This window comes from Triticum urartu, unplaced genomic scaffold, assembly GCF_056163025.1.
Source record: "Triticum urartu cultivar PI428250 unplaced genomic scaffold, HENAU_Tu73 scaffold2, whole genome shotgun sequence".
Taxonomy (NCBI): Eukaryota; Viridiplantae; Streptophyta; class Magnoliopsida; order Poales; family Poaceae; genus Triticum; species Triticum urartu.
The window spans coordinates 4224753-4252667 of record NW_028260368.1 but is presented as its reverse complement, the minus strand read 5'-3'; the positions used below and the strand labels follow the sequence as shown (position 1 = coordinate 4252667).

The 27915-nt window shown below is 35.5% G+C and overlaps 5 non-coding genes across 5 annotated transcripts; 3 read left to right on the top strand and 2 right to left on the bottom strand.

The window, feature by feature from the left end:
* Window positions 1-7070: 7070 nt before the first annotated feature.
* TRNAP-UGG (transfer RNA proline (anticodon UGG)) lies at window positions 7071-7144 on the top strand. Its single transcript has one exon. It is a non-coding gene; the product is annotated as a tRNA-Pro (tRNA).
* A 139-nt stretch (window positions 7145-7283) lies between these two features.
* Window positions 7284-7357, top strand: TRNAW-CCA (transfer RNA tryptophan (anticodon CCA)). The gene has a single exon. It is a non-coding gene; the product is annotated as a tRNA-Trp (tRNA).
* A 16650-nt stretch (window positions 7358-24007) lies between these two features.
* On the bottom strand, window positions 24008-24080 carry TRNAF-GAA (transfer RNA phenylalanine (anticodon GAA)). Its single transcript has one exon. It is a non-coding gene; the product is annotated as a tRNA-Phe (tRNA).
* A 1667-nt stretch (window positions 24081-25747) lies between these two features.
* On the top strand, window positions 25748-25820 carry TRNAT-UGU (transfer RNA threonine (anticodon UGU)). Its single transcript has one exon. It is a non-coding gene; the product is annotated as a tRNA-Thr (tRNA).
* A 1219-nt stretch (window positions 25821-27039) lies between these two features.
* TRNAS-GGA (transfer RNA serine (anticodon GGA)) lies at window positions 27040-27126 on the bottom strand. Its single transcript has one exon. It is a non-coding gene; the product is annotated as a tRNA-Ser (tRNA).
* Between the last annotated feature and the right edge of the window lie 789 nt (window positions 27127-27915).

Here is a 27915-nt window from a genome sequence, read left to right as displayed (position 1 = left end):
TCCAGATACTAGAATAAATAATATCTGACGAATTAGAATCATCTTGATAGAGATAACAGGCCCTTTCTATGTATTATCAATAGGATCAATTCTAACAAGTCACACACTCATATTCCAGAGATACCGAAACAAAAAAATTCCGCGGTCGAACTACCATAATATCTAGAAATGTAGATCTTAAACTAGAAAGGCTTTTTTGGATGGAAAAACTCTGACTTCCTAGTTTTAGTTAGTAGAAACCTAATTGGTTAAAATTCCGTCCAGTAAAACGGAAGAATTATAAATTTCTAAAATGATAGATAGGAATATAGCGAATAAAGCCATTGCGATCCCCATAAAAGGAGTAGTCCCCCAACCCGGGGCGACTTTCCCATATTCCGAATTCAAGGGTTTCAGTAAACTACCTGCACCAGTTCGTTTTGGCCTAGGTTTAGAACTATCTTCAACGGTTTGTGTAGCCATAAATTCTATTTAATCATTGGTGTTGACTTTGTATACTATTCCGTTGTAGTTGTAAATACACGATCTTTTCGTAGATCCATTGTAATCTTGAAATTCTATAAAAATGGAAACAGCAACTTTAGTCGCCATCTCCATATCTGGTTTACTTGTAAGCTTTACTGGGTATGCCTTATATACCGCGTTTGGGCAACCCTCTCAACAATTAAGAGATCCATTCGAAGAACACGGAGACTAATTTAAGTAAGAAGTCTCCCAGATAGGGGGACTTCTTACTTAAATGAAATTATTTTATTCTTTTAGTTGGAGTTGGTGGAACCTTAGGTGGTTCTCGGAAGAAGATAGCGAAAAAAATTATCCCTAAAGTCGAAACTAAAAGGAACGTATAAACCAATGCTTCCATAGATTCGATCCTGGTTTATTTACAATTATAACTTCCACACCTATTCATTTGTCATTTGGGATAATTTCCCATATAAAGAAAGAAAAAGAGTCAAAGAAAGGATGGGAGATGTTTCCCATGTCAAATCAAAAAAGAGAGGTGAAAGATACTATAACAATGTGTATCAAACTGCCTGTTTCCTTGTAGTTGGATCTCCCACTTTTTGGAATGTTCCAAATTCCACTTGAGCATCCAAATCTGGATCAATACCAGCAAAAACATCTCGGAACAATGTTCTAGCGCCATGCCAAATGTGTCCGAAAAAGAAGAGCAAAGCAAAGGTAGCATGACCAAAAGTGAACCAACCCCTTGGACTGCTGCGAAAAACACCATCAGATTTCAAAGTAGCCCGGTCTAATTCAAAAATTTCCCCTAATTGAGAACGCCTCGCATATTTTTTTACAGTAGCAGGATCAGAATAACTTACTCCATTAAGTTCGCCACCATAGAACTCCACCGTTACACCTACTTGTTCAACACTATATTTGGATTCTGCTCTTCTAAAAGGAACGTCTGCTCTAACAATTCCCTCCTCATCTACCAAAACAACCGGAAATGTTTCAAAAAAAGTAGGCATACGGCGTACAAAAAGCTCACGTCCTTCTTTATCTCTAAAGACGGGATGTCCTAACCATCCAACAGCTATTCCATCCCCATTGTCCATTGAGCCTGCTCTGAATAATCCCCCTTTTGCCGGATTATTACCAATATAATCATAAAAGGCTAATTTTTCGGGAATTTTAGACCAAGCTTCTGATAAACTAAGATTTTCGGCTAAACCATTGCTAACTCTTCGATATATTTCTTGCTGAAAGTATCCCTGATCCCACTGATAACGAGTAGGCCCAAATAATTCGATTGGGGTCGTTGCTGACCCATACCACATAGTTCCAGCAACTACGAAAGCTGCAAAAAAAACAGCAGCGATACTACTGGAAAGTACAGTTTCAATATTGCCCATACGTAATCCTTTATATAGACGTTGAGGCGGACGGACACTAAGATGGAATAAGCCCGCTAATATACCCAATGTACCCGCAGCAATATGATGAGAAGCTATTCCCCCCGGAACAAAAGGATCAAAACCTTCTGCACCCCACGCTGGATTTACAGCTTGTACTTTTCCAGTTAGTCCATAAGGATCGGATACCCATATCCCAGGACCATACAAACCCGTTACATGAAATGCCCCAAAGCCAAAGCAAGCCACCCCTGCAAGAAATAAATGAATTCCAAAGATCTTGGGCAAATCCAAAGAGGGTTTTCCCGTCCGCTCATCAGAGAATATTTCTAGGTCCCAATATACCCAATGCCAGATCGCTGCCAAGAAACACAAGCCAGAAAACACAATATGCGTACCTGCCACACCTTCATAACTCCAAATACCCGGATTTGTTACAGTTCCTCCTGAAATACTCCAACCACCCCACGAATCCGTTATTCCTAAACGAGTCATGAAGGGAATTACGAACATACCTTGTCTCCACATTGGATCCAGAACAGGATCAGAGGGATCAAAAACTGCTAATTCGTATAAAGCCATTGAGCCAGCCCAACCAGAAACTAGAGCTGTGTGCATTATATGCACCGCAAGCAATCGACCCGGATCATTCAATACGACAGTATGAACACGATACCAAGGCAAACCCATGGAAATACCCCTTTAGCAAAGAAAAATAGACACGATGTCGCTTTATTTTATCGCATTGAAAAAGACTATCCATATCCTATGTACCTAACCCTTCTAGGGGATTCTGTGTCAGAAAGCGCGAATATTTATTTCATTCCATTAAAAATAAGAAGCCAATTCTGTTCATAAGAAGAAAGAGAAGCAGATCTATTCTATACTCGATAAGTGCCAATATGCAATGGGTAACTTGGCCAATTTGGAAAAAACGAAGAATAGATCGCTACCCCTCTTTGTTTAGCATTCAAATCACCCATTCCCTTTTCTTTATTCAATCTGTCTTACATTCCTTATATGTATAACCTTTCAATCTACGTATTAATAGAATCTATAATATTCATATAGAATAAGAATAAAAATTAAGACAATAAACTGCGGATTCTTTCTTTCTGTTCCATTCTTACGTTTCCATATTAAAGTGTGGTTTTCTTACTTAAATTTAATAATATTAATCTAATATGCCCATTGGTGTTCCAAAAGTACCTTACCGGATTCCTGGAGATGAAGAAGCGACTTGGGTTGACTTATACAATGTTATGTATCGAGAAAGGACACTTTTTTTAGGTCAAGAGATTCGTTGCGAGATCACGAATCATATTACAGGTCTCATGGTATATCTGAGTATAGAAGATGGAATTAGTGATATTTTTTTGTTTATAAACTCCCCAGGCGGGTGGCTAATCTCAGGAATGGCTATTTTTGATACGATGCAAACGGTGACACCAGATATATATACAATATGCCTCGGAATAGCCGCCTCCATGGCGTCCTTCATTCTGCTTGGAGGAGAACCCACCAAGCGTATAGCATTCCCTCACGCGAGGATTATGCTTCACCAACCTGCTAGTGCTTATTATCGGGCAAGGACACCAGAATTTTTACTAGAAGTAGAAGAGTTACACAAAGTTCGCGAAATGATCACAAGGGTTTATGCAGTAAGAACAGGCAAGCCTTTTTGGGTTGTATCCGAAGACATGGAAAGGGATGTTTTTATGTCAGCAGACGAAGCCAAAGCTTATGGACTTGTCGATATTGTAGGGGATGAAATGATTGACAAGCACTGCGATACTGATCCAGTGTGGTTTCCAGAAATGTTTAAGGATTGGTAGTGTCCGGATTTCTTGTAAAGTTATTTCACAGCTAAATTCGTGTTTTCCTCGATTTAATAGAAAATAGAAAGACTTCATGATGAGCAATCATCAGGTTAAGATGGATCTAAACCAATCCATTTTTTTCTATATACATACAACATGCCGACGGTTAAACAACTTATTAGAAACGCAAGACAGCCAATACGAAATGCTCGAAAAACGGCCGCGCTTAAAGGATGCCCTCAGCGTCGAGGAACATGTGCTAGGGTGTATGTGCGACTCGTTCAGATCATGACTTCAAACAAATATAAAAAAAATTGAAGTATCCATGATTAGTACCAATGAATAGGATATAGCTTCTCTATCCTAGATTTCTATGGTATATGGAATTTATGGTTTCCTTTGGTGCAAATCCAATTATCTAAATTGGAAATAAGAAGCAATTCTCCCATTGGTAGCAAATGGTTATCCATTAAGCGGAGGAAATAGTAATAAAAAGAAAAAGGCTTATGCTCCTTTATCTTAAAAGAACGGACTAACAGGGTCAGCTACTTAGCCAACTTTCATAATTAAATACCGTCACTGTATGGATAACTCTTATTGTGAAAAGAGCTATTTACTCTATAATGGATAGGTAGAGCCAAAGAATGTGGACTATACAAGTTCGCAATACCTTTTGATGAAAGAAAGGGCTCCGGTGTATAGAGAGGGCCTCACCGTTTAAAAGGGAACCATAGAAACGATGGAACCCACTATTTTTTTTAGTATTATTAGAATGAATTTGTTATTTCGTATAGAAATAACTGAACGGAGTGGAATAAAAAATCGTGGTTGGGAAGGTTACTATAGCAAAAGCCATTGGAATTAATATTTTATATATCGGAATAATTAGTTTTGTTATTAATGAGAAAAAGGGTGGCTAAAAGAAGAGAAATCATTAGTTATTCATTAAGGTTAATTTGATTCAATGACCAGAGTTCCGCGAGGATATATAGCCCGGAGACGACGAACAAAAATGCGTTCATTTGCCTCAAACTTTAGAGGGGCTCATTTAAGACTTAATCGAATGATTACCCAACAGGTAAAAAGAGCTTTTGTTTCCTCTCATCGAGATAGAGGTAGGCAAAAGAGGGATTTTCGTCGTTTGTGGATCACTCGGATAAACGCAGCAACGCGGGTATATAAAGTATTCGATAGTTATAGTAAATTAATACACAACCTGTACAAGAAGAAATTGATTCTTAATCGTAAAATGCTTGCACAAGTAGCTGTATCAAATCCAAATAATCTTTACACGATTTCCAATAAAATAAAGATCATCAATTAAAGGTATAAATAAAGTAATATACTGGAATAATAAAAGATGAATTCCCGGAGAGGGAACTCCGGGAAGATACAATAAATTAAGATTAAGTGGTAGGAATCAACGAGCTGGATTACTTTCTTTATAATATATATAGGTCTGGCCCTTTCGAATTCGAATAAAACATCAACAATCGGAACTTAAGTTCCGGTTGTTGTTTCTTAAATTTTGGTTGTTGTTTCTTAAGTTTCGATTGGAATTGTACTTTTGCGTTAATTGAGGAATATGTCTATTTTTTCTGGGTCTAGAACCTGTAATTATTGAAATTGACTGGGCTTGAAATTGCTTTTCGTTCTCATAGTTACGAAACGGTAAGAAAGATAAAATACGAGCCTGTTTTATAGCAAGAGTAATTAATCGTTGTTGTTTCAAGGTTAATCTATTTATTCGTCTCGATAATATTTTTCCTTGTTCACTAATAAATCTATTAATTAAACTCATGTTTCTATAATCAATTCGATCTCCCGGGCCAATCCGGGGACGCCTACGAAAAGGTTGTTTAGATTTACGAAAAGGTTGCTTGAATTTACGAAAAGTTTGCTTGGATTTACGAAAGGGTTGCTTGGATTTATTAAAAGTTTGCTTGGATTTACTAAAGGGTTGCTTAGATTTAAGAAAAGGTTGTTTAGATGTATACATGATTTATTCCTTATTTAAAATTTGAAAATTTGAAAATTCACTTCTTTATTTTATTAATTTAGGATCCAGAAGAAGTAGTTTTTCTTTGATCCATATCTTATTTGATTCATATTATAGTATATGAATACCCTCTATACATATGAAATAATATCTACCGGAAATCAGATGAGTTGATTTGTATTTTGTATTCTATACTATGTTTTCTTTATATATTAAATATGAAGTTCTTACTCTTTCTGTTGTTTGGAAAGATCAAACACACGATGTTCCTATTTCTTTATTTCGTGATGAGTCGTATGCTTGCGACAATAACGACAAAATTTTTTGAATTCTAATTGTCCGGGTGTATTGTGGCGATTCTTTTGAGTACTATATCTAGAAATCCCCGTCGATTCCTCATTGGCACCTTTTCGAACACAACTGATGCATTCCAAAATAACTCTGATTCTAACATCTTTTCCCTTGGCCATGAACCTCCTTTTCTTTTTGGATTGACTTAACTTAATTCTTCTACTTATTCTTTTATTCTTCTATTTTGAATCCGAAGAAGAAGAATAAAATTCATTAGAATAATTTTTTTTTATTCTTTAATTAAGTAATAAAAAATAGAGAAATAATTAAAGAATACAATCCTTGTCGAATTAGCAAAGATTTTGGTTCGAAATCCTTTCATTTAATTAGCCAGCCCCGCCTTTTCTATGCTCTGATTTCTGAGGCCTTATTTAGCTTGGGTACCCCTTTAAATTGAATTTCTATTTTCAAAAATGGGGTTTACCAAATTTTTAATGACTCTGAGGTTCAACCCAATCCATCTTTTCTTTCTTTTTCCTTCCGATACTAAAAAAAGATTGAAAAGGATCAAATTTTGTCATATCACGAAGAAATCTATCCCTCCCATAGCAATAACTAGAATTAAAAAAAAGGGAATGACAAAGCATCTGGGAATAAACGATTAATTTCTATCAATAAACCTGCTAAAGCACCAAACCATAGAGTACTTAGCACGGGTGCTACAGAGAGATATGTTTTTATATCCCGCATTGAAAATCCTCCTTCCTTGTTGGAATACATATATGATCATAAACTCTTGCCCAAGATTGTTATGCTATATATAAAATGAACCATATCGACGAAATTTTCCTATCCCTAAAAAAGAAAAAGATGACCCCTTCTTCCTATATATTACCAAGGAAAAGTAATCCTTCTTTTATAGGCGAAATTATATTGGATTTTATATGTATATAATTCCTTAATTATATGAGACCAAAAAGAAGAAATGACACGAGGGTTCTATATATAGATAGAGAAAGAAAGAAGAAGAAAATTATGATGTGGAAAAGAAGACAGGAATTGTGTACAATGGCATTGTACAACAATTTAATTTGGAAAAGGGATGTAGCGCAGCTTGGTAGCGCGTTTGTTTTGGGTACAAAATGTCACAGGTTCAAATCCTGTCATCCCTACCTATTACTTCTTTCTTCTTTATAGGCAGTAGCGACGAGATCAATTAAAGTAAAGTGGGTATAACTTGAATTTGTGGAGACTATACGTACGTGAGATACATTAGGAATAGAAAAAGATTTTCTTTTTGAATGAATGAAAGCGCTCTTAGTTCAGTTCGGTAGAACGCGGGTCTCCAAAACCCGATGTCGTAGGTTCAAATCCTACAGAGCGTGATTCCATCTATTTTATGTCGAAGCAGAGTAAAATAACTTAACAAAATTGAATTGTAACTCCAATTTCAATTTGACCTCCTCTCTGGTCTGGAGGAGGTCAATCAAAAAAAAAAAATGACTCAATCAAAGATCCAACTGATCCCCACGCCTGTATTGCAAATACGCAGTCACGAATAATCCCGCTAAAGTAATAGGAATTAGGCCTAAGACGATTCCAAATAGAAAAACTTCAATCATTTCGATTTGTTCGAGGGGATAAAAAAAGAGGTACGATCTATCCCTAAATAGTACTCTAAATTATCCACGAATCTCAATGACCAAGAAAAGAATTCCTAATTAGTCTGGAAAAGAGTCGTAGAATGCCAGGAATCCCAAAGAAAGATTTTTCTTTTCTGAATTATAATTATTCAGTCAATTCAAATAAGGCGTATCTTGTTCAAGCCAATAAATAGAGCTGGGGTTATAGTTAAAGCAGCCAGTAGAAAACCAAAATAACTAGTTAAAGTAAGCATGAAAGAGTTAAATTCCATTTATTTTTTTTTACTACACTACATATGTTGGTAAAGCATTTACCTAAGTTATGGAAAATTCATAATTCATCAGTTATTTTAGATAATACTAAAAAACAAGATAGAGTAAGATACAGAAGTGTAAAAGAAAGTGGATTCATCAGATGATACATGAGTCCCTAATTCCGAATCAAGAGATTTGTTGTGGAATTTGTCAATTGAGTAAAGTAATAATATTAAGAACTAGATCATCTAACCCCATTGAATGAAAAAAAGAAATTCAATTTTCAGGGAAATTTTTGAATAAGAGATAAATAAACAATTGAATTTGAAAAAAAAAACTTCTTTCTATTTTGGATAATTTCTTTTTCAATAGGACCCTCTTTTTGGAGTGAACGATCGAATATTCCCCTATTCCTTCTTATTTTAACTGATTGTATTCCATATGGAATAAGAGGAGAACAAAAGCATTCCACGACCTGCCAAGGGGCTGTTAAAAAAAAAAAAAAAAGAAAGCTCTTCCTTGAATTTACTTTATTTTTATTCCTTTTTCGAACTCCAACCAAAGTAGATTCGAAGACGAGTCACTTCAATTATCCTTTTAAGTTCTATTCTATCTTCTGTCTTTCCCTATTTCATCTCGTAAAGTTCCGCGCTCGCAGTTTGGTCAAGAAAGTTAGACCTAATCCAACAAACAATACAAGGATGAATTACGAATTATGAAAGGATAGATTTCACATATACTTGTCCTTGTATTGTGTCAGTATGAGAATATCCTTCCTAAATTATTTATCCAAACCTATTGATCATTAACTTAGATTTTCCCAAGATTTTGGCTGCTATTCCGAATTACTCTATTATTCCGAAGCCAATGAAAAGTAAGTAGAACCTACAAAAATGGGGTTTTCTATTGATGCCTTGAATAACATATAGCTTACCTATAGACAAAAAAAAAATAAAAAAGTAATTATGTTTCGGAACCAGGCAAAACCAGATTGCTGTGCCATAGGAAGGATAGCTATACTAATTCGGTATACTCAAAATACACCTTTGGTACAAAATTGACAATCTCACAAGGATGAAATATCAGTAATTTTCTATTTACTGGTCGATCCCATCTTTTACGGAATCAATTCCTTTTTTGAATGTACAAAAATTTTGGGAGTTCAGCATGTCTGGAAGCACGGGAGAACGTTCTTTTGCTGATATTATTACCAGTATTCGATACTGGGTTATTCATAGCATTACTATACCTTCCCTATTCATTGCGGGTTGGTTATTTGTCAGTACGGGTTTAGCTTATGACGTGTTTGGAAGTCCTAGGCCAAACGAGTATTTCACGGAAAGCCGACAAGGAATTCCGTTAATAACCGACCGTTTTGATTCTTTAGAACAACTCGATGAATTTAGTAGATCCTTTTAGGAGGCCCTCAATGACCATAGATCGAACCTATCCTATTTTTACAGTGCGATGGCTGGCTATTCACGGACTAGCTGTACCTACTGTTTTTTTCTTGGGATCAATATCAGCAATGCAGTTCATCCAACGATAAAACAAATTCCAACTATAGAACTATGACACAATCAAACCCGAATGAACAAAATGTTGAATTGAATCGTACCAGTCTATACTGGGGTTTATTACTCATTTTTGTACTTGCTGTTTTATTTTCCAATTACTTCTTCAATTGAGAGAAAGAAAGAGACTAATAAGAATTCTCTTATCCCATTTGGAAGGATACCATCCTTATAACTACCCATGACTGTTTTTGTCTCTAGCATGACCAATTGATATAATGTGGAGGAAAGTAGGGGAAATGGCCGATACTACTGGAAGAATTCCTCTTTGGCTGATAGGTACTGTAGCTGGTATTGCTGTGATTGGTTTAGTAGGTGTTTTCTTTTATGGTTCATATTCTGGATTGGGTTCATCTCTATAGTAATCGGAGGGACCAGATTGTAAACATGAAAAAGTAGGAGCTTAGCGGGTCCTTACCCCCCTTTATCTGATTAGAGCGGAAAGGACCCGCGGAATTTTTATTTTACTCTTATAACGCGAATTGAATCTATTCGATTCACTCTTATGAAGCAACAAGAAAAAGAGATCACTCGAGGATCCAATATCTTATTCCACGAAGGAAGTATCCTGAAAATCCTTGATTTAGTTTCGAGTAATAAACTAATAAAACCTTAATCAAAACTATTCAACTAGCCTAAAAATAAAAAAACCTTCAATGGAAGAGTTTACTTTTTTTTTGCAAAATTTCTGTAAATTTGAAGTTGAACTTAATTAAACAAGCCAAGCAATTTGCTCACAATCACAAGAAATTTTTCCCCCGCCATATTTTCTTCCCCTCTGTTTGTCCACTACCTCGGCTAAACCTAAGCAAAAGAAAAAGAGGTCCAAGAGACAGACCCGAATAAAGAAGAAATAGTAATCTTTGACGAATTAGGAAGAAAAAGGATTCTTATTTTGATACAAGAAGAATCGGCACAAGAAAAAGGCTTTTTCTTGTGCCGAATAGACGATTAAGAAGACCTGCAATCCCTCCGAAAAAGAAGAAATTTTAATTTGATTGTTCTCGCCTTTGCCTTGGATTCTCTTCTTTTGCATGGGATATAAATAAGGAATTCCAGACATCTCATAAACAAAAAGCAGTCTAAACAAAAAAAGGATTTCCAAAATAGATCATAGATAATTCTAGCAATTGCCAATAAATCGAGGCTTTTTACCAACTTGATGGTAAGAAATCCCGGGACCTAGAAATTCATTTCGTACAATTGAACCTTTTCAAACTGTTTCTTTTTGAGAACCAAAAAAACTTGTGCCAAAATAACGGATGCGAAGAAGAACAAAAGGCCTTGGACACGTAATGGATCCTGAAGCACGATTTCTGCGTCCCCCTGACCAAAACCTCCCACATTAGGATTGCTTGTTAATGGTTGATCAAGCTTGATGGATTCCCCCTCTGAAACAAGAAGTTCTGGTCCGGGAGGTATAATATCAATCACTTGGCGTCCATCTGATGCATCAACTATGGATATTTCATACCCCCCCTTTTCTTTACGTAGTATTTTTCTTACTATACCTGTTGACGTAGCATTATAGACTGTATTGTTACTCTTGCTACCATCAGGATAGATCTGTCCTCTTCCTCGGTTTCCCCCTACATATATGGGATATTTTAAGAAATGAGCATCTTTCTTCGTAGCAGGATCAGGGGAAAGAATGGGAAAGACAATTTCACTATATTTCTTACCGGGAACAGGGCCTATCACAAGAATGTTTTTTTTATCGGGACGATAACTCTGAAAAGCAAGATTTCCTATCTTTTCTTTTAACTCAGGGGAAATACGATCGGGCGGCGCTAATTCGAATCCCTCGGGCAAAATAAGAACAGCACCTACATTCAACCCTCCCTTTTTTCCATTAGCAAGAACTTGTTTCAATTGCATATCATAAGGAATTCGAAGAACTGCTTCAAATACAGTATCGGGAAGCACAGCTTGGGGAACTTCAATATCGACGGGCTTGCTAGCTAAATGGCAATTGGCACATACAATTCGTCCAGTTGCTTCTCGTGGGTTTTCATAACCCTGCTGCGCAAAAATGGGATATGCATTTGAAATAGATGTCCGAGTTATTACGTATATCATGATCGATACAGAAATCGATCGAGTTATCTGTTCCTTTACCCAAGAAAAAGTATTTCTATTTTCCATGTCCAATCGCAGATCCCAGAATTTCTACAATAAATTAGATAGGTAGCTAAGCTAATCTAGTTCCCTATACACGAATCTGTTGTCATTCTACTGCAACAGTTGTACTGCAATGATGAATACCTTAAAGTAGGTATAAATAGAAAGAATTTTGCTAAAATGGAAAAGGGCTTTCTTTCTAAAAAAAGATGCTTGCTAATTTGATTAATATTAATATCGGGAGATCAAATGAATTTATGCTTCACTAATTGAATGATAAATGACTACAAGCGAAGGAGATAGACGATTTAAACAAAAAAAGACCCAAAATTTCAAACATGTATCTAGAATTACTGGAAAACTACAAACAAAAATAGTGAAAATAAGCTCGTTAGGAGCCCATCCAAAATCGTTGTAGACCCAACGAATTACTAGTTCCCAACCACGGGTGGAGTGAAATCCAACAAAAAAATCAGTAACTAAAAGAATAAAAAAAGCTTTTATTGAGTCATTTAAATTATAGAAGAATTCCTGAACCCAAGAATTCAAAATGACAAGTTCCTCTTTACCCAGAAAAAAAGAACCACTTAGAATAGCCAAACAGATTATATTTGTCGAGAAATGCAAAATGGTATGGAGATGATCCTCATTATTTATTTTGACCCATTGTATTATTTCCTTGTGTATTCCTGTAGGAGGTTTTTGTACATGTGTCTTTAGTTTCCCTTTTATCATCTCGTCCAAGAGAGAAAGTTCTTCTAATTCTATGAATCTTTCTAGAATCCTTTTCTCTTGAATATCAGTTAAGAGAGTTTCGGATTGCCTGGTATTCCACCAATTCTTAATCCAAAGTTCCAGACATTTGTTAAATGAGGAAGAGACCCCCCAAGGCAAAAGTACGATAAATACAAGATATAGTAAAGAAGGCAATGCTTTCTTTTTTTTCATTTTTGATCTGTAAATGGAGTTGTTAATGAATATGCTTCATTCGCTGACTCTATTCCATTCCCTGACTCTATATGATGATATTTCTATTTCATGATATTTCTATTTCTTTGAAGCAAAAACTCTATAGGTTTGATACCCTGTATCTATTCTTCTTTTTTGTATATTAGTTATTAGTGGAATTTCAGTGCATTGGGTTCTTTCTTAGATCTAGATGGAATGAAATAGTGAAATAGAATAAAAAAAAAGCCCTTTCGGATGAAAAAGGAAGAATAGTATGCGATATATCTAACTTGGATAAAAAAAAATTAAAAGCAAATTTCTCTTATCCTCGTTTGTTCCTTCCTTTAGATAAATACTTAAAAATCCCCTTACAATAACAAATCCAATTTAGAAGGGACTTCCTCCCTGTGTTGAGAAAACTTTTCTTCTTCCAATTCTTCTTTTCTTCATTCAACTCAGTTCAAAAAAGATACCTCAAAATACTTCAATTGGTACGCGCAAGAAATAGGCCAATTCGGCAGCTTTTTGTTCAATTTCTCGTGGAGTAAAAAATTTATCATCAGTACGAGTCAAGGGAATGATCCCCTGGCCCCGGATTTCCATATAAAGAATACGACGAGGATAAAGACCCTCTTTAACCTGAATTCTAATTGATTGGATATCCCGCATAAGGAATCGAAGGAAGACGCGACGTTTTATTCCAGGGAATCCCCAACGAAAAATGCACACTATTCCCTCTTTTCTATCGAATCGGTCATAACCACTACCTACATTCCACAAAATAGTACACCACAAGTAGGAGCTAATGAATAGGCCTGCGATTCCGTAGAAAGACATCACGACCCCCTGCGGAAAAAAAAGAATTTCTTGAGATGGAAGTATAGATATAATATTCTTACCAAGATAACTGGAAATCCCAACCGATAAGAATCCTAGTGAACCTAGAAAAAGAATACAGGCCCAGAAAAAATTACCCCTTTTTCGAGAACCTTTTAGAAGTTCTACCCATATGTGTTCTGATCGCCAATTCATATTAGATATACTAAATCCAGCAGCGGTCGATTGAAATTGAGAGAATAAGCTAAATAATTTTGACTTTACTTTTTTTGATTCTGAAATCGCCTTCAGCAACTAGTACTCCTGTGAAATAATAGGTTAGATACATTGACTTTCTATTCAAAAAATATTCGTTGATTCAATTAAAATAAATAAAATAAAACTCGCTATACCTGGCTCTGCATATTCATGCATTTATGCTCGTAGCCTATATCCGCATCCATAACCGTTTTTCATTTGTGTGTAGAAAGTGTGTGTAGAAAAAGCCACATACCCTACCATATTATATTACTTACACTAAAAAATACTAGACAATCTTATTTTTTTGCACATAAAGAAATAAAGAAGTCATTGCAATTGCCGGAAATACTAAGCCTACTAAAGGCACGAAAATAGAAGGTAAGTTTAAATCCGTCATGGAATAGGTGTCTCAATTCAAATTTACTATTTCTATCTAGTCGAAAAATATCTTAAGATTCTTATGATATAATTAAGTATATCTATTATAAGGAATATTGACTATTGTATTGTATTTTTTATTTTTAGTTTGAAAAATATTCTGTAAAAAAAATGAAAGGATAATAAGAAAATTCCAAAAAAGGAGAACTAATTAAAAAGATTTTATTTTGATTTTCCCATCCTCATGGCCTTTCTATCTTTCTAATCTAATTTGAAATTGGATTCAAAAGAAAGCGGTTAGAATTTACTTCCTGCATACATACTTCTCTAGAAGCGCATACAATAATGCGTGGTAAAGGCGGAAAAATAGTATATTCAATCAAAATCAAAGGGCAAATTATCTTACCTACTATAGATCCCCTACTACCCTCTTAGACTTTAAAAGGCGATATACCACCCAAAGAAAGGGTATGAAAATGCCGGGTGGAGTTAGCTTTTCGACGAAGACCTGTCCCGTGCAGCGAAGCCCTGTTAGTAAGACCCCCCGCAATAATGGATTATAGAAGAATATTATTCCAAATACTCCTCTGGACGCATATAGTAGCATTGCGATTCCGAATCTTTTTTATTTATGAATATGAACAGAAAAAATTCATTGTATCGTTGGGTCGGAGCGGAGGTTTGGTCCAGAAAAATTAGAAACAAAACGTCTACTCTACCGCATTGAAGTCTATAGCGCTGTATTTCCACGAAAGTATAATTCTTACCATCAGGATACGATCCTTTCTTTTGAACTAAACGTCTCTACGATGGGTCCAGGTTCTATGTCCAATCCCAAATCAAGGATTTCTCGCTCTTGATCGGAGTCATAAACTAAAAAAAAACTACCTTTTTATCCTTTTTCTCAAGGTTATAGAAAACTTCCTTATCTAGTTCTAGCATTTTGAAAAAAAAAAAATGCTTCTTTTTTTACACACAGTTCGAGTCACTTGTTGACTCACGATTACGCCTGTTAAAAGTTTCAAACGTCCTCTTTTTTGAAATTGAAAGAGAGTCCTATAAAAAGGTCTAACTTCCAAACTATGTCTTTTTTCATTCATTCTCCTTTAGTTTTTTTCTCTATCTAGAAGTGGAATAGAATAACCCGGTTGAAGGGTAATGATCATACGTCTGTAATGCATTGTATGGCCCAGAATAGGTCCTATTCTTCTACCTTTTCCAGGTAGTCGATGGCTATTCACAGCTACCACCTTAACACCAAAGAAGAGTTCGACCCAATGCTTTATTTCTGTCTTAGTGAATCCCGATTCGACATTAAAAGTATATTGATTCTTTCCCAATAAACGAAGACTTTTTTCTGTAAATACTGCGTATTTGATTCCATTATCATTATCATATGATAATACTATATTTTATTATTTTATTATTTTATTTGTATTTCTTTATTGTATTATACCTTAATATATATATTCTAGATATATAGAATAGACGAATCTCAATTTGTCAAGTCTCATGATCATATCATGATCTATTTTTATTCGGCTCAATCTTTTTTTTCTAAAAAAGATTGAGCCGAGTTTAATTGCAATCAATTAGAAGAATAAAGAAGAATTACTGCATTTCATAACTGATTTTTTTCTCTTTTTATTTCGTTTCTTTTTTATTTATACCTTCTTTATCTTTAGTTTTATCTAGTTAATCAATAGTATCTACCGGCTCGAACTCGAATTTGATCGCCTTCCATACTTCACAAGCTGCGGCTAGTTCAGGACTCCATTTGCAAGCTGCTCGGATAATTTCATTACCTTCGCGAGCAAGATCGCGCCCTTCGTTACGAGCTTGTACACAGGCTTCTAAAGCCACTCGATTAGCTGCTGCACCAGGTGCATTTCCCCAAGGATGTCCTAAAGTTCCTCCACCAAATTGTAATACAGAATCGTCCCCAAAGATTTCGGTCAGAGCTGGCATATGCCAAACATGAATACCACCTGAAGCTACCGGTATAACACCTGGCATGGATACCCAGTCCTGAGTGAAAAAGATACCGCGAGCACGATCTTTTTCAATAAAATCATCGCGCAATAAATCAACAAAACCTAAAGTCATTTCGCGTTCCCCTTCTAACTTACCTACTACTGTACCGGAGTGGATATGATCTCCCCCAGACATACGCAATGCTTTAGCTAATACACGGAAATGCATACCATGATTTTTCTGTCTATCAATAACTGCATGCATTGCACGGTGAATGTGAAGAAGTAGGCCATTGTCGCGGCAATAATGAGCCAAAGTAGTATTTGCGGTGAATCCCCCAGTTAAGTAGTCATGCATTACAATAGGAACCCCTAATTCTCTTGCAAATACAGCTCTCTTAATCATTTCTTCACATGTACCCGCAGTCGCATTCAAGTAATGCCCCTTGATTTCACCGGTTTCGGCCTGTGATTTATAAATAGCTTCGGCACAAAAGACAAAACGGTCTCTCCAGCGCATAAATGGTTGTGAGTTTACGTTTTCATCATCTTTGGTAAAATCAAGTCCACCACGTAGACACTCATAACACGCTCTACCATAATTTTTTGCGGATAATCCCAATTTTGGTTTAATAGTACATCCCAATAAAGGACGACCGTACTTGTTCAACTTATCTCTTTCAACTTGGATACCATGAGGCGGGCCTTGGAAAGTTTTTGAATAAGTAGGGGGAATTCGTAGATCCTCCAAACGTAGAGCACGTAGGGCTTTGAAACCAAATACGTTACCTACAATGGAAGTAAACATGTTAGTAACGGAACCCTCTTCAAATAGGTCTAATGGATAAGCTACATAACAGATCCATTGGTTGTCTTCCCCAGCAACAGGCTCGATGTGATAGCATCGTCCTTTGTAACGATCAAGACTGGTAAGTCCATCAGTCCAAACAGTTGTCCATGTACCAGTAGAAGATTCGGCAGCTACTGCAGCCCCTGCTTCTTCGGGCGGAACCCCAGGCTGAGGACTTACTCGGAATGCTGCCAAGATATCAGTATCCTTAGTTTCATACTCTGGGGTGTAGTAAGTCAATTTATAATCTTTAACACCAGCTTGAAATCCAACACCTGCTTTAGTTTCTGTTTGTGGTGACATAAGTCCCTCCCTATAACTCTTGAATTAAGAATTCTCACAATAACAGGGTCTACTCGATGTTAATTAGGCGTAAATGAAACTTTAGCAAAAATCTCGTAAAACAAAAAGGATATTCAATTAATATAATATCAACTCATTAAAGAAAATTGAGGGCATGCTTAGGTTAATGAATATGTTTCATTCATATATAATGCGTACACCCTGTGTATGTTCTATCCTATAGGAATTCCAATATAGGAATTCGATAGGAATTGAGTTGTTGTTATGGTAAGTTAACACGGTTCGTTATTAAACCATGGATTTGATTTACCAAATCCATAATTATTGTATACTCTTTGATAGATATAGCGCAACCCAAATTAATTCCTAATCCTTATTTTACAAGTTCTTAATAGTTCTCTTTTCTTATTTTGAATGCAAATACCTAACTAAATACTAATAAAATTCTTTGTTGACAGCAATCTATGCTTCACAGTAGTATATATTTTGTATATCGAAGTCCTAGATAGGAAAGTAGAGTAGGCACAGATCCTCCACAAAAGGCAAAATGTATATGAAAAAAAAGATTGATTGAACTTTCCAATGGACTCATTCCATGAGTAAACGATTGAATGGGATTCGCTTGGGCAACGAAATCAAGTCCTGGTCCCCTTTTCTCTCTTATTGAATTAACTAATTCATTTCCTTTTTACTTTTGGATTTTTTTTGATTTGATTTGGCATTATTCAACAATAAAAAAAGAAAAATTTCGACAAATTCCTTTTTTTTAATTATGTGATAATTATGAGAACCAATCCTACTACTTCTCCTCCCGGGGTTTCCACAATTGAAGAAAAAAGTACAGGTCGTATCGATCAAATTATTGGACCCGTGCTGGATGTCACTTTTCCCCCAGGCAAGTTACCTTATATTTATAACGCTTTGGTAGTCCAGAGTAGAGACACTGCCGATAAGCAAATTAATGTGACTTGTGAGGTACAACAATTATTAGGAAATAATCGAGTTAGAGCTGTAGCTATGAGTGCTACGGACGGGTTGATGAGAGGAATGGAAGTGATTGACACGGGAGCTCCTCTCAGTGTTCCGGTCGGTGGAGCTACTCTCGGACGAATTTTCAACGTTCTTGGGGAGCCTGTTGACAATTTGGGTCCTGTAGATAGTAGTGCAACGTTCCCTATTCATAGATCTGCGCCTGCCTTTATCGAGTTAGATACGAAATTATCCATCTTTGAAACAGGTATTAAGGTCGTCGATCTTTTAGCTCCTTATCGACGTGGAGGAAAAATAGGACTATTTGGGGGGGCTGGAGTAGGTAAAACAGTACTGATCATGGAATTAATCAATAACATTGCTAAAGCTCATGGGGGCGTATCCGTATTCGGTGGAGTAGGGGAACGGACTCGTGAAGGAAATGATCTTTATATGGAAATGAAGGAATCCGGAGTAATTAATGAAAAAAATATTGAGGAATCAAAGGTAGCTCTAGTCTATGGCCAAATGAATGAACCACCGGGAGCTCGTATGAGAGTTGGTTTAACTGCCCTAACTATGGCGGAATATTTCCGAGATGTTAATAAGCAAGACGTGCTTTTATTTATCGATAATATCTTTCGTTTTGTTCAAGCAGGATCAGAGGTATCCGCTTTATTAGGGAGAATGCCCTCCGCAGTGGGTTATCAACCTACTCTTAGTACAGAAATGGGTTCTTTGCAAGAAAGAATTGCTTCTACTAAAAAGGGATCTATAACTTCGATTCAAGCAGTTTATGTACCTGCAGACGATTTGACCGACCCTGCCCCTGCCACAACATTTGCACATTTGGATGCTACTACCGTACTTTCCAGAGGATTAGCTTCCAAGGGTATTTATCCAGCAGTAGATCCTTTAGATTCAACCTCGACTATGTTACAGCCTCGGATCGTTGGCAACGAACATTATGAAACTGCGCAAAGAGTTAAGGAAACTTTACAACGTTACAAAGAACTTCAGGACATTATCGCAATTCTTGGCTTGGATGAATTATCGGAAGAGGATCGTTTAACTGTAGCAAGAGCAAGAAAAATTGAGCGTTTCTTATCACAACCGTTCTTTGTGGCAGAAGTTTTTACTGGTTCTCCAGGAAAGTATGTTGCTCTTGCGGAAACTATTAGGGGATTTCAACTAATCCTTTCCGGAGAATTAGACGGCCTACCTGAACAGGCTTTTTATTTGGTGGGTAACATCGATGAAGCTAGCACGAAAGCTATAACCTTAGAAGAGGAGAACAAATCGAAGAAATGAAATTAAATCTTTATGTACTGACTCCTAAGCGAATTATTTGGGATTGTGAAGTGAAAGAAATCATTTTATCCACTAATAGTGGCCAAATTGGCGTATTACCAAACCACGCCCCCATTAACACAGCAGTAGATATGGGTCCTTTGAGAATACGCCTCCTCAACGACCAATGGTTAACAGCGATTCTGTGGAGCGGTTTTGCGAGAATAGTTAATAATGAGATCATCATTTTAGGAAATGATGCGGAACTGGGTAGTGATATTGATCCGGAAGAAGCTCAAAAGGCACTTGAAATAGCCGAAGCTAACTTGAGTAAAGCTGAGGGTACGAAAGATTTGGTTGAAGCGAAGCTCGCTCTCAGACGAGCTAGGATACGAATCGAGGCTGTCAATTGGATTCCCCCATCCAATTGAAGACAATCCAGTGGTTTATAGTTGATACAAAGAAAAAGGGAAGAGGGGTAGAAAAAGTTATTAGATAGCGAAGCGAAGTAAGTCCAATGCTATCTAGTAATTTTTCTACCTACTTACCTACTATTGGATTTGAACCAATGACTCCCGCCGTATGAAAGCAATACTCTAACCACTGAGTTAAGTAGGCAATTTATCACCACAAAGGAAGACCCATTACTTCGATCGATTATATATTGAATCCCTTTTCTAAGCAATACCGCTCTGTTATTGGTCTGTTATATACTAAATACTAAACTAAATACTAAACAGATACAGATCAAAGGGGTATCCTCTGGCATTAGAAAATATTCATCTTGACAAGAAATTATCTATATGTTAAGATATCTCTGATAAGGGCTATAGCTCAGTTCGGTAGAGCAACTCGTTTACACGTGCGCCAATGCTTTTCAAAGGAGCTTATTATGCAATGAACATAATCGATCTTATTGCAAAATCAATGTCTTACTTCATAGATTCGAGAGAATAGGAGAACAGTAGCCTGACAAACAGTCGGTTCAGTCCGATTCAGGTGCCAATTCAGGTGCCTAATCAAATAGAACCCTTATGGATTTGCTAGTTGATAAGGTAAATATCCAGCCCACTAAATGCTAGGCGTAATGAGGATAAGGGCCTCCAAAAAACTTCTTTTCGTTCTATGAACTTTAAGGTGTATGAAGTCTCATAGTTAACTCTTGCAGTGGAACGATAGAGACTCCATTTCACTTAGGTTGATTTAATTTAGACCGGAGGCAGACCTAAGTCAAGGTAATCCTCCTTTGAAACACTTTGGTATTGCTCCTAGATAGATCATAATACAAAAAATCAATCAGAGCACAGGGAGCCATCTCATTATCTTTCCGTAAAGAAAAACTATGGTGGACTAACTGATCTTTAAATCAGTTTATGAAAGAGCCCAATGCAAAAAAATGCATGTTGGGTCTTTGAAACAGTTCAAATCATTTCGATAATAATCCGTTTGATCTGTTTTACCGAGAAGGTCTACGGTTCGAATCCGTATAGCCCTAATATGCCCTTTTTTAGATTTTAGGATCTCTATCCTATGTTTTCTTTAGTTTAGTATAGTTTTCATTTTCTCATTAGTATTTGTTTATAGACTGGATAGGCGCCTGCGACATAGAATAGAGATAAAAGCATTACCAAAGGCTCATTCATCGAAAATCAAAATCATACAGACAGGAAAAGAAAAACGAATTTCTATCAAATCAATAGAAGAAAGGATCCTTTCCCTGATTTGAATCCCGTCCTCCTTCAAATAGGATATCTCTAGACTTCCCTATAATAACTGCAATGATTTTATCCATTTTGCGAATTCCTACTTTGTTTTAAGTATATTTATTACTTTGTTTATAGATACATTATGTAAATTGATCAACTTTAAATAGAAAAAATAAAGTAAAGAGTAAATAAGAAAACAGAATATTCTGTCTCATAGTTCTGAAATAGAGTTCTTTATTTTTATTTTATAGTATTACTTCTCATTAATTATACTGCATAGATTAGTCCTACTATCTTAATTAGGTTCTAATTTAGTAGTATTCTCATTTTTATTTAATAGTCTCTTATTATTTTATTATTAAATATTAAATAAAGGATAGAGCTATTCTTTTTTCTAGAGATTCTAGAGAAAGCGAGACAAAGTGAAACGAGAAAGTTTTCTTTATATAAGAATTAGATCTACATACACCATATCTAAATAGAATGGAAATCCAAAAGAAAGGGAGTTGGGATTCCATTGGATGAATCTTTAAAGAAGATGCAGCACAGAGGAAACAAAGGCTAAACTTAAACTAAGCGCTTTTGTTTGAACAAAAAAGATTCTTGTTTCACCGAGGAAAAGAGAGAAGTTCTGGATAAATTGACAATGCTGAATTGAATTGACTAATTTAAGTTCCGCCTATTCCACATTAATGGGAGTACATTATGTTTCTGCTTCACGAATATGATATTTTTTGGACATTTCTAATAATAGCAAGCCTTATTCCTATTTTGGCATTTTCGATTTCAGGACTTTTAGCCCCGGTTAGTGAAGGACCAGAGAAGCTTTCTAGTTATGAATCGGGTATAGAACCCATGGGAGGGGCTTGGGTACAATTCCGAATACGCTATTATATGTTTGCGCTCGTTTTTGTTGTTTTTGATGTGGAAACCGTCTTTCTATACCCTTGGGCAATGAGTTTCGACGTATTGGGTGTATCCGTTTTTATCGAAGCTTTGATTTTCGTGCTTATCTTAGTTGTTGGTTTAGTTTATGCATGGCGAAAAGGAGCCTTGGAATGGTCTTAACTGAATATTTAGACAAAAAAAAAGAAGGAAAAGATTCTATTGAGACAGTTATGAATTTGATTGAGTTTCCCTTACTTGACCAAACAAGTTCCAATTCTGTTATTTCAACTACACCAAATGATCTTTCGAATTGGTCAAGACTCTCCAGTTTATGGCCCCTTCTATACGGTACCAGTTGTTGTTTCATTGAATTTGCTTCATTAATAGGCTCACGATTCGACTTTGATCGTTATGGATTGGTACCAAGATCAAGTCCTAGGCAAGCAGACCTAATTTTAACAGCCGGTACGGTAACAATGAAAATGGCTCCCTCTTTAGTGAGATTATACGAGCAAATGCCTGAACCAAAATACGTCATTGCTATGGGAGCCTGTACTATTACAGGGGGAATGTTCAGTACGGATTCCTATAGTACTGTTCGGGGAGTTGATAAGTTAATTCCTGTGGATGTCTACTTGCCGGGCTGCCCACCTAAACCGGAGGCAGTTATAGATGCCCTAACAAAACTTCGTAAGAAGATATCGCGAGAAATAGTTGAGGATCAAACTCTATCTCAAAATAAAAATAGATGTTTTACTACCAGTCACAAGCTTTATGTTAGGCGCAGTACTCATACAGGAACTTATGAGCAAGAATTGCTCTATCAATCACCATCTACATTAGATATATCTTCTGAAACTTTTTTCAAATCCAAAAGTTCAGTACCTTCCTACAAATTAGTGAATTAGGAGAGGGGCTCTTTTGTGTAGAAAAATAAAAAGCAGGGCAATCTTTCAAACTTGCATCCGAAATGTGAAATATTTATACAAAGAGGGAGAGATGAAGACAATGCAGCAGGGTTGGTTATCTAATTGGCTAGTCAAACATGAGGTGGTTCATAGATCTTTGGGCTTTGATCACCGAGGAATAGAGACTTTACAAATAAAAGCAGGGGATTGGGATTCCATTGCTGTCATTTTATATGTATATGGTTACAATTATTTACGCTCCCAATGTGCTTATGATGTAGCACCCGGTGGATCTTTAGCTAGCGTGTATCATCTTACGAGAATACAATATGGTATAGATAATCCAGAAGAAGTCTGCATAAAAGTCTTTGCCCAAAAGGATAATCCTAGAATTCCGTCTGTCTTCTGGATTTGGAGAAGTGCCGATTTTCAAGAACGCGAATCTTATGATATGGTGGGAATCTCTTATGATAATCATCCGCGCCTTAAACGTATCCTAATGCCTGAAAGTTGGATAGGCTGGCCCTTACGTAAGGATTATATAACCCCCAATTTTTATGAAATACAAGATGCTCATTGAATGATAAGAAATTCATGCTCACTTATACAACACAACTCCAGATTTTATTCAAGTCAAGGAATATTTTTAGGTTCTTTTCCTAGATGAAACGGAATACCTATTTATAATTAATTCCTAATTATACAAAAGCATTCCAGATAGACTGAGCAAAAAAAGGGTTTCATTTGGATTCCCCTATTTTGAAAATCGCATATTAATTTCCTTCATATGAACAGAAAAATAGGATGACTCAAAGAAGTTCTCTACCAGGAACTTTGTACCGCGCACATTACTTAGCACAACTAGGAAAATAAGATAAGATAAAGATAAGCAAGACTAAAAAAATATTCGTCGGAATAGCGGAATACAAAATTAAGAAACGCAAAAAAATAAAGGGGAATCTCACCCCCTTCTTTATCATAAAGAAAAGATATATTTTAAAACTTCTTTAAAAAGAAAAAGAAGTGCCTCTATATTTATATTATAGATTTATCCACTTAGATGAATAAATATTATTAATGAATATGTATCACAATCCATCTCGAGGTATTTGGATCAATACCTATTCGGTGGATCTTTTTTTTTTTTTTCTCTGCCAGGAACCAGATTTGAACTGGTGACACGAGGATTTTCAGTCCTCTGCTCTACCAACTGAGCTATCCTGACCTTTTCTTGTGCATCATCCTAGTAGAGTATTTGTATCTATGTCAATTAAAAGGACTAAAAATTAATTAAAGTATTTCAAATTTTAAATTTGAAAATGGGGGGGGTAGTCCTATGCATTGTGCATGGTTTACTTAAATAAAACTTAAAAATAGAGTGAATAACCAAGATTTCTTGCCGATACTCTAATAAAAAAGAAATCTATTCAATGAATAGGATAAGATCCATTGAGTTCTCTTCGCATTCCTTTGTGAAAGAGTAGAATGAGAAAGCTAATGAATCTTAAACCCATTGCATTGATAAAAAGAAAAAAAAGTGCATTGATAAAAAGAAAAAAAAAAAGAGGATAAATAATAATAATATAGTATAGTTAGGGAATAAAAGAGGATTTGGGGATAGAGGGACTTGAACCCTCACAACTTATAAAGTCGACGGATTTTCCTTTTACTAGAAATTTCATTGTTGTCAGTATTGACATGTAGAATGGGACTCTCTCTTTGTCCTCGTCCGATTAATCCACTTTTTTAAAGATCTCGAAAACTTTGAATTTTAATTGAAGAATTTGATTATTCAATATTCGATTGGAGTGGATTCACAATAATGAAAAAAAAAAATTATGATATGAGTTTTTTATTTCATAATCATTATCATTTCTAATTTCATTTTTAAAAAAGATAAAGAACCTATATTATAATTAGAATATAATATGAGTTCTGTGATTAATCGTTTGCTATGTCAGTATCTATACGTGTTTATTAAATGTATAAGGTATAAAACCCCTCTTTCTCTAATTTAGAACTAGAAGGAATTCCACTAACAACACAACGTAATTAACTCGATTCGTTAGAACAGCTTCCATTGAGTCTCTGCACCTATCCTTTTCCTTTGTATTCTAGTTCGAGAACCCCTTGTTTTCTCAAAACACGGATTTGGCTCAGGATTGCCCTTTTTTAATTCCAGGGTTTCTCTGAATTTGGAAGTTACCACTTAGCAGGTTTCCATACCAAGGCTCAATACAATCAAGTCCGTAGCGTCTACCGATTTCGCCATATCCCCATTTCCCTCTTCTTTGAGACCAGGATTCCTTGTGTAATTTCATCCATCTCTTAGTTTTTTTTTTGAATCATTGAGTTCATCACTCAACGTAGTCTAGCAGTTCAGTTCGACTCTATTTGAGAGACCTCGCTTGCTTATTGCAATTCAGAATTGAATTGATTCTATCCTTGATGTATTTGCAATTCAATCCGAATCAATATATCCAAAAGTTTTTATCTCCCCCACCTCCCGTCTTACTTTTTTATAGTATTCAAAATTATACTATAACGCTTGATATTTATTCTTTTTTTCTAATCAGAATTAGCAATTTTATTTACTCTGACTCTATGTTCCCCTTAGTGAAATATTAATCCTCAAATTATTAACAAATAATAAAGTCTATAATGATCGAATGAAAATACCAATAAATTCTATAATTTTATTTTTTAATATCCTATAGTTAAGCATATCAAGCTAACTTTATCTTTAAGAAGTTTTAGTATTTTTTTATTTTTATAAGTATAACTTCAAATTTAGAACTAGTTAATAGCTAAGATTAATAACTAATATCTGAGATTTTACGGATTTCCTATACTATACCTATTTCTATTTGTTACACTATTTCCGTTATGTAAGCCCACTTAGCTCAGAGGTTAGAGCATCGCATTTGTAATGCGAGGGTCATCGGTTCAAATCCGATAGTCGGCTTTTTTTTCTCTATCGATGTTCTACGAACAAGAATCTCTTTTTTTCCGAATTAAATGGAGAATCCAGGATCTTTTATGTTTTTTACCTTACAATTTTGCTAGATACAAAACAATAAAATAAATAATATATATACAAAAAAAAAAGATTTTGATGAAATTCCATTTTTTGGGGTACTTTAGTTGATTTTACTCTGTTTATCCTGTAGTTTAATTCAGTTTTAATTTCGATGTATTCTGTAATGTAAATACAATGAAATTAATTGTGTAAAATGAAATTTCAATAAAATAAAAAAAGGAGTCTTCATGTCCCGTTATCGAGGACCTCGTTTAAAAAAAATACGCCGTCTGGGAGCTTTACCAGGACTCACTAGAAAAACACCTAAATCCGGAAGTAATCTTAAAAAAAAATTCAATTCTGGGAAAAAGGAGCAATATCGTATTCGTCTTCAAGAAAAACAGAAATTGCGTTTTCATTATGGTCTGACAGAACGACAATTACTTAGATATGTACATATCGCTGGAAAAGCAAAAAGGTCAACAGGCCAGGTTTTACTACAATTACTTGAAATGCGTTTGGATAATATCCTTTTTCGATTGGGTATGGCTTCAACCATTCCTGGGGCCCGCCAATTAGTCAACCATAGACATATTTTAGTTAATGGTCGTATAGTCAATATACCAAGTTTTCGTTGCAAACCCCGAGATATTATTACTACGAAAGATAACCAAAGATCAAAAGGTCTGGTTCAAAATTATATTGCTTCATCGGACCCGGGGAAATTGCCAAAGCATTTGGCGATTGACACGTTGGAATATAAAGGACTAGTAAATAAAATCCTAGATAGGAAGTGGGTCGGTCTCAAAATAAATGAGTTGTTAGTTGTAGAATATTACTCTCGTCAGACTTGAACTTAACGAAAAAAGGAAAGGTTCATAGAATTTTCTTCCCCTTCCCCTTTCCCCGAACTAAATCGCCCTAAGACCATTACCATTAATTTGTATTTTCCCATCAACTAGCTAAAATTGATTAACCCTAGGATTAGGATCCTTTTTTCTTTTTTCCTCTATGTGTATTTTACATACCACAGTAATTTGCTATAGAGAATTTCTAATTTCTATTAAATCAAAATAAGATAATATAAGATATTATATTATTGCTGGAAAAAATTGTTATTTGATTTGATACATTGTGATCCTTAACGTTGATGAATTAAGAAAAACGGAAAGAGAGGGATTCGAACCCTCGGTAAACAAAAGTCTACATAGCAGTTCCAATGCTACGCCTTGAACCGCTCGGCCATCTCTCCTACATAACTTATTATGGAAAATAAACTGAGTGAATAGCGAGTTTTCTTATTCCTGCAGTACAGGTACAACCGCAACCACTCGGGGGTTCCATAGTTCTATTGGAAAAATTCCTTTTGATCTAAGTGGAAGGATACAGGATTTTTTACTAGAAATTGCGCTCGCTATAAAATAAAAGTTTTAATTTGGGTTTTCCCGCAACTAAAGAAAAAGAAAATGGAAGAATTCTTCTTATTGCATAATAAAATAAAGAAACCTTAGAATTCCGTTTGCATAAGATACGCTACACCATACTATCGAAATCAAAAATAGGGTATGAGACAATTAATAACTTTGAAAACACGAAATAGTTGATAACATAAGTTGTTGTTCAGAAATAGGAAAGTGGAATGAAATCCAGTCTTAGTCAAATATTTCATATCTCTTCGTGTCCAAGCAGAAGGAAAAGGATACAATTTGAGCTGAGCGGAAAATCCATATCTCTCTTATCCATTTAAAGCATATGGATTTAGAGTAGAGCATATGGATCAATCTATTTATAATTATAAGAATCGAATGTGTTTGTTTTTATGTTATTTTGTGAAGGAATGAAAACAATTCTATATAGAATGGGTTGGGAATTATGCCTAGATCCCGTGGAAATGGAAATTTCATTGATAAGACCTCCTCAATTGTAGCCAATATTTTATTGCGAATAATTCCGACAACCTCAGGAGAAAAAAAGGCATTTACTTATTATAGAGATGGTGCGATTTGACTCTTTTTTTTGCTTTTTTTTAGCCCTACCTATA